Genomic DNA, 6000 nt, shown 5'->3' with positions numbered 1-6000 from the left:
CATGCTCCTGTGCCTTCTCATCCCCACAATAGCCTCCCTGTTTGAAGGTGGCCTGAGCGAGGCTCTTTTTCCTCTGACAAAGAGAGGTGTATCTAAAATAGGCCAGGGCCTGGGCCTTTGGCCAAGTGTGGGTGAAAGTGGGTCAGGCTGGGGAGAAGGCAGGCAGGACGCTGCAGGAATGGGCAGACAGACAGCACCAGCGGACCACACTTCCTTTGTGCTGGGCACTCAGCTACATGTTCAATATCTGTGACCTCCCTGAGTCCTCCCTCATGCTGCCCTAGAATGAAAGCATTGGGATCTACACATTACAGAGGAGGAAACCGAGGCCCGAGGAGACAGAAGGCGGGGCTCCAGCTGAACAGGTTTCCAGACTACACCAAGGCAGCAGATAAGTTGGCCATCTGGCTTCTTGAGGGCAGGCACAGACCAAGCCAAGCCCGAGGGCCTGAAAACAAGTGTGTCTGTGACTTCCTTTGACACTTTAAAAAAATAATTATTTATTTGTTTTTTTTTTACTTTATGTGCATTGATGTGATATTAGATTCTCTGGAACTGGAGTCACAGACAGTTGTGAGCTGGGAATTGAACCCAGGTCCTCTGGAAGATCAGTCAGTGCTCTTAGCTGCTGAGCCATTTCTCCAGCCCCTCCTTCAGCAGTTTCTAAGTGAGATTAAGGGGTAAGAACAGCCAGAGATCACAGCTTCAGTGAAAATGGTCTCAAGCAAGATGCATAAATGTTACTTGCTTCAGGTACGGCTACATCTATGTGTTGACTCAATGTCCTTTCCTCTCTCTCCCTTTTCAGCCTCTATGAGACTCCATCTTCAGGGCAGTAAGAAGTGATGGGTGACTGGGTCCAGGCTGTTGTGCCCTCCTTCTTCCCCCTCTCTCTCCATATTTTTCTCCCTATGTACTTCTCTCTTCCTCTCTCAGCATCTACTAGGAATCCAAAGAAAGATTTGAATTAGCAACGTGTCACTGGTGACGGGGATACCAAGGAAGAGATGTTGCTGTCAAAGCCTGTGCCCCCACCAGGCTCAGGACAGTAGAGTGGGAAGGCTCCTAGCATGCTTTGCTTCCTAAGCATAGCCCTCGACGTGTGTAGCCCAGGCTACCCACTAGAGTTGGGAGGTTAGGATTTATTTCCGAACACACCATGAGAAAGAGACTGTGTTTGGCTTTTTATGTCAAAATGAGACGGGGCAGCTGAGCCAGGTTGAGGAAGATTCTTGCCTTTTAACCTTATCACACTCTGGAGTAGATGGCTTGGAACCATTTGCCTCATCCTAGAGACACTGTGAGTTCCCTGGATGAGAGATAAGGCATCAGGGTGGAGGTATGGTAAGCCCACACCCTGACTTCTACATGAGCAACTCTGCGGAAGACTCCAGGCTGTGAGAGCTGTCAACAGGCATCCTGCCCAGATTCCCAGTGAGGTCTACTGTGGCCTGTGAACACCATGCTGTCTCCAACCCCCTAGACCTGGCTACAAGCCCAAGTCTTAGAAGCCCAAGCCCCAGGCCCCAGCGCAGGGTCTCCAGAACCTGTTCCTGCGTGCTGCTGCACAAAACACTGGCAAAAGCAGCTTCAGGGGGCTTACTGCGGCTCACAGATGAGGTGTAGTCTGTCACGGTGGGAAGGCATGGTGACAGGGTGTGATGCGGCTGTGACATTGCGTCTGTAGTCAGTAGACAGAGAGAGATGCAGGTTGGTTCTCAGCTTGCTTCTTCTTTTTCTTCAGTCCAGGTCACCACCATTCAGATTAATTCTGAGCCTCTCTGGAAACATCTTCATAGACATACCCAGAGCTGTGTCTTCTGGGTGATTCTATCCCAGTCCAGTTGATAAGGTCCATGTCTTCCAGGGTGTATGCTGTAGGATACATCAGGGTGTATGTCTTACAGCCAGTGGTTACCCTCCTCCTCCTACAAACTGGTGCCAACTGATGGACTAAATCCACTTAAAAACCTGAGAGAGCTTAATTCTAGACACAAAAATACAGAGTTTAGCACAGCTTCTTGCTGTTTGCTGGCAGCATGCCATAACTCCTTTAAGAGAGGTTTTCCTGACTCAGCCATAGCAAAAGAAAAAAGCCACACAGTTTTAAAATTCCGGCTTTCTGGGCTATGCTGCTACTGTGACCTCTGGCTCTTGCATTTGGGTGGGATTTGTGAGCAGACTGCTTCAGCTTGCTTAAGGAAAGTGACCATGGCCATGGCTCAGCTACCCTCCACCGCCTCAGCAGGTAAGCAGCAGGAACAGGACTGTTAGGAGTTCACAAGTGGGAGAGCATGGTGGATTCCTGCCACCATACACAGAGATGTTTCCAGGCTGCACAGTGCTTTGCGTGGCAGATTTGGCTGTTACTCAGATAAAAAGGGTTTATGTGCTGCATGCTTATTCTTGGGGTTGGAGTGCTGAGTGCAGCTCCTGCCTGGTGGCCCCACAGCTAACACTGGTGATGCTTCCACCGTTTTAAAATTGGAGAGAGGCAGAGCCAGCATCCAGAACAGCTGTAATCAAGCTTCTTGCCATTTTAAAAGCTCTTCAGGACAGTAAAGAATTACAGATAAGCAGTAAAGACCAGATGAGTCATAGGGTTTGATAAATGTATGTAGGCTTGGAAGAGAGAAGAAAAAGAGTATAGAGAGTCATAAAATGAAGTCAATGCTTTTACAAAAAGGTAAAGTCTTTAATGAGACAGAGTACAGATAGTCATAGACTAAAAGGAGTAAAGAAAAATAAGCCATGTAAAAATGAAAAATTCACAGAGAGTCCGAATTATGTATATTATTATGATTTCTTTGGATTTTTTGACTGTGAAGGAGCTAAGTACAGAAAGACATTTTATTGTATCGGCTGCCAAGCTAAACCAGCATGTATATTATAAAGATATCATGACTTCAGAATTTGGGTCTAAAAATATGGTGCTTTGGAAAAAGGGTTCTTCTTTTGTTTTCACAGAAGACAAGAACCTGTAGGTTGCTTCTAGACCAATATGGTTCAATAGACCATGTATCCCTGAAAGGTTGCCTTGAACACCCTCAAAAAATTACTTCGCCCAACTGCTGACTGAGATGAACCTAACACACAGGATACACCATGAAAGACCTGATTAACAGTGCCCCCAAACCAATATCTATGCCCATATTTTCAAATATTGTTTGCAAATGTTTCTTTAAATTTAAAGGGGGACATGCTATAGAGATGGACAATTTGCATTGGTATGGATCTTGGTTTATGGAGGCAAATTTAAGGTCAGTCTTGTTATATGTATATTTCTGATCTTGATTAAGGTATTATGTTTGTGTAGTTCATTTAAAATGTAATATATAATTAAGAAATATAGGTTAATAGATAGTCCTCTATAATAGTCAAGACTGTAGTTAGTTAGGTTTTCTAGATATTTAGAGCTATATTTCAGTTAGGTATTATTCGAATCTTTCAGAGACCTTCAGAAGATGGCATTTAAAATGTTTAAGAAATTAAGATTTTTCATGACAGTGAGACACGTCTGCTCCTGGCAGCACAAGCTACTTCAAGAAGAAGATGGGCATCGAAGAGGCTCCTTATGGAGTTGGTTAGCCATTTGGGCAAAAACCTGCTCTTGCCTGGACTGTAAAAACTGGACATGTAGAACCCACAGAGAAATGACTACTGAACTTGCCTAAAGGTAAGATGATCCTTTGGGGTTCCTGCTTCATGAAAGAGTCTGTGAGATATTCTACAGGATACAGAAGAAAGTGACTGGCAAAATGCCAATATAGGCAGAACTGTCTTTGAAATTTCCTGCTTCATGGAAAAGTCTGCTAGATACTATGGGCCTGTAGGCTGAAGATGGATGCCCCAACGGTATAAAAAACTTCGGGTGACTGTCCAGGCAAGTGAGATGTCTCTGTCACTTCTAGAGTTTTGGAAGTTGCTTACATTGCACTTCCTGTTTACTTAGGTACTATTATATCCTTCTGGAGTCTTTGAGGGAGTTGAAGAATTTATAGTTATAGATATAGTTTTCCTTAGTTTTGATAAAAAATAAAGTAAATAGAAACATTGTAACTGTAATTCTTGCTTGATACCTGTTTCTTTATATGTAATTTAACTATGTTAAAGTTAAAACCTTTTTTGTTTAAACAGAAAAAGGGAAATGATGAGGGAGGTCCTTCAGTCTTGGTTAATGAATAAAGAACTGCCTTTGCCTGTTGATAGGACAGGACTTAGATAGGTGGGGAAGATGGAACTGAATGCTGGGAGAAAGAAGGGTGGAGTCAGGAAGAAGCCATGGAGCCACCAGAGACAGATGCTGGGAATTTTACCTGGTAAGCTACTGCCATGTGGCAACACACAAATTACTAGAAATGGGTTAAATTAATGTAACAGTTAGCCAATAAGAAGCTGGAGCTGATGGGCCAAGCAGTGTTTTAATTAATACAGCTTCTGTGTAGTTATTTTGGGGCTAAGCTAGCTGGGTGGCTGGGACAAACAAGCGGGCCACCTCTTCCTACAGGTGTAAATATCCCAGGGTCACCAGCAGAGCCTGGGAACCTTGCATCTTCTTCTAACTCACCCCATTTATCTGTGCTCAGATTCTGCACCTCCTTGAGCTCCATAGAGGGACTCCAGCAATGGACTGAGTCTGCCTTGGTGCTTGCTGGCTTGGTCCCCATGCAGCTGTCCCTGTCTGCTAATCCTTTTCTTTCCTTTTGAGATCTGCCCACTCTGGGCCTTTGAGGAGCAGGTGTCCCCTAACAACTGCAGTTTACCAAGGGTATTTTTGGTCCCCCAATCTTAGGAAATTGCAGGGACACTGTTGGCAGCCTGATGAGGAGATGGAACAGCCCCCCTCAATCCTTTGCCAGTCGATGAAGGAATAGGACTCCTTGTCTGCGGCTGCTGTGCGTGAGATGCCTGCAGATGGCAGCTGCGAACAGTCCATAGAGACTAAGGAGTGGCTCAGGCCTGGGGCTCTGATCTGCGGGCTCCCCTGAAGGTGTAGTAGGGACTCCCAGCTTCACAGTGGCTAATACACAGCTGTCTGTGGCTGGAGGCTCCAGGTCCTTACTGTGTGGCCTCTCCATGGGTGCTTGAGTGTTCTCATGGGGTGGCATCCAGTCCTCTACAGGGAGCAAGCAAGGGGATGGGCTGCAGCCCGTGGAGCCTTAGGAGGCTGTGCTGAGTGTGAGGAAGTTGGGCCATAGGGGCAATGCCTCTGAAGGGAATACTGGGGCACACACATGTACATGCATATACATGCACTTGCGCACACGTGTGCACATACACATGCATACGCACACACTTCCTGGCTCCCCTCATCTATGTACTTTGCACCACAGCTTAAGAAGCACGGATAGAAACCTACAAAGCCTTGAGCCCAAACAAACTTTCCCTCTTACACTCTCTGTCTCCGGTGCTTTGTCAGGTTGGTAGAAAGTTGCTTGACAAAATGTCCTATCCCTAAAGTCCCTGCCATCTCCTAGCATGCTCTCTGCAGTCATCTCCACAGAGGACTGACAGTGGGACCCTGGCGGGAGTCCTGTGGTCCTTGTCACCTTCACAGTTAGAGGAAAAAAGTCCAAAATATTTGTAGTCATTATTTTTCTGTTGCCATGGTAAAATACCATGACCATGGCAACCTAGAAAAGGAAGGGTTTATCTGGGATTATGGTTTCAGAGGGATGAGGCCATCATGTCAGGGAAGCATGGTGGCAAGAAGTCATGCAGGAAGTCGAGAGATTCACCTAGAAGTCAAGCAAGGTCTTCAGTTCTCAAAGCCTACCGCCAGTGACGTACCTTCCCCCAGCAAGATTGTGCCCCTCCCCCAAAGCTCTCCAAAGAGAGCCACCTGGGAACCGAGTCTTCAAATGCCCCGGACTGGGTGGGGGATGACGGGGGACAATGACACACTTAGTTCAAACCACCGTAATGTTCAGTACAGATGTGACACTTTCTGTGCTTTGGACTCAACCATAGTTGATTCAGAGGGTATGGGGTCTCAGATAC

This window comes from Microtus pennsylvanicus, chromosome 1 (genome assembly GCF_037038515.1).
Source record: "Microtus pennsylvanicus isolate mMicPen1 chromosome 1, mMicPen1.hap1, whole genome shotgun sequence".
Taxonomy (NCBI): Eukaryota; Metazoa; Chordata; class Mammalia; order Rodentia; family Cricetidae; genus Microtus; species Microtus pennsylvanicus.
The sequence above is the reverse complement of the archived record's forward strand: the minus strand, read 5'-3'. Positions refer to the sequence as shown.